Genomic DNA, 613 nt, shown 5'->3' on the forward strand with positions numbered 1-613 from the left:
TCGAGTCCAAGTCATGTGACTCGAGTCCACACCTCTGCTAAATACAATATAGCATGTCCTAACTGAGGGATTTTGGAAACAAATTCTATACAGCACAAGACTTAAGAATATTTAACAGGAGCAAGTTTCATTTTTCCCTGGTTTTACTACCACACTGTTCACCAAAACGGCAGCAAACCTTTACTGTCTTATCCAGAAGGGTCACCTCTTCACCCTCACATGGAAGAAGTAATCTGATTGGCATGGTGGTATGTTTGAAGCAGGTCCCTTGTGTAGCGCTGGAACCCAGTCACGATGTTTCATCCATTTCATTGGCTGGTTTGCTGCAATAATGCCAAATAATTAGCAAGTCTATAAATAGAAGGTAGTTCTGCAAAATCACTCAGTAGGATGTTTTTTTTCTAATTTGCTATGACCTCAGAGTGCATCGAAAAGAAAACTAATAGGCTATCTGGTCTTTAAGTGATGGTGTGACAAATCCTGCTTCCAGGCCTAAAGTAGTCTGCGTTTAATATGGGTTTTGTGTTGTTAACATGTTTAATGTTTTGTATTGTCTTCTATTTAATCTCAAAAAACTCCTAAAAACAGTAAGTGATCACTGTTGGCCTCCCTC

Source organism: Haplochromis burtoni, unplaced genomic scaffold (genome assembly GCF_018398535.1).
Source record: "Haplochromis burtoni strain Fernald_Lab_line unplaced genomic scaffold, NCSU_Asbu1 Contig_262, whole genome shotgun sequence".
Lineage (NCBI taxonomy): Eukaryota > Metazoa > Chordata > Actinopteri > Cichliformes > Cichlidae > Haplochromis > Haplochromis burtoni.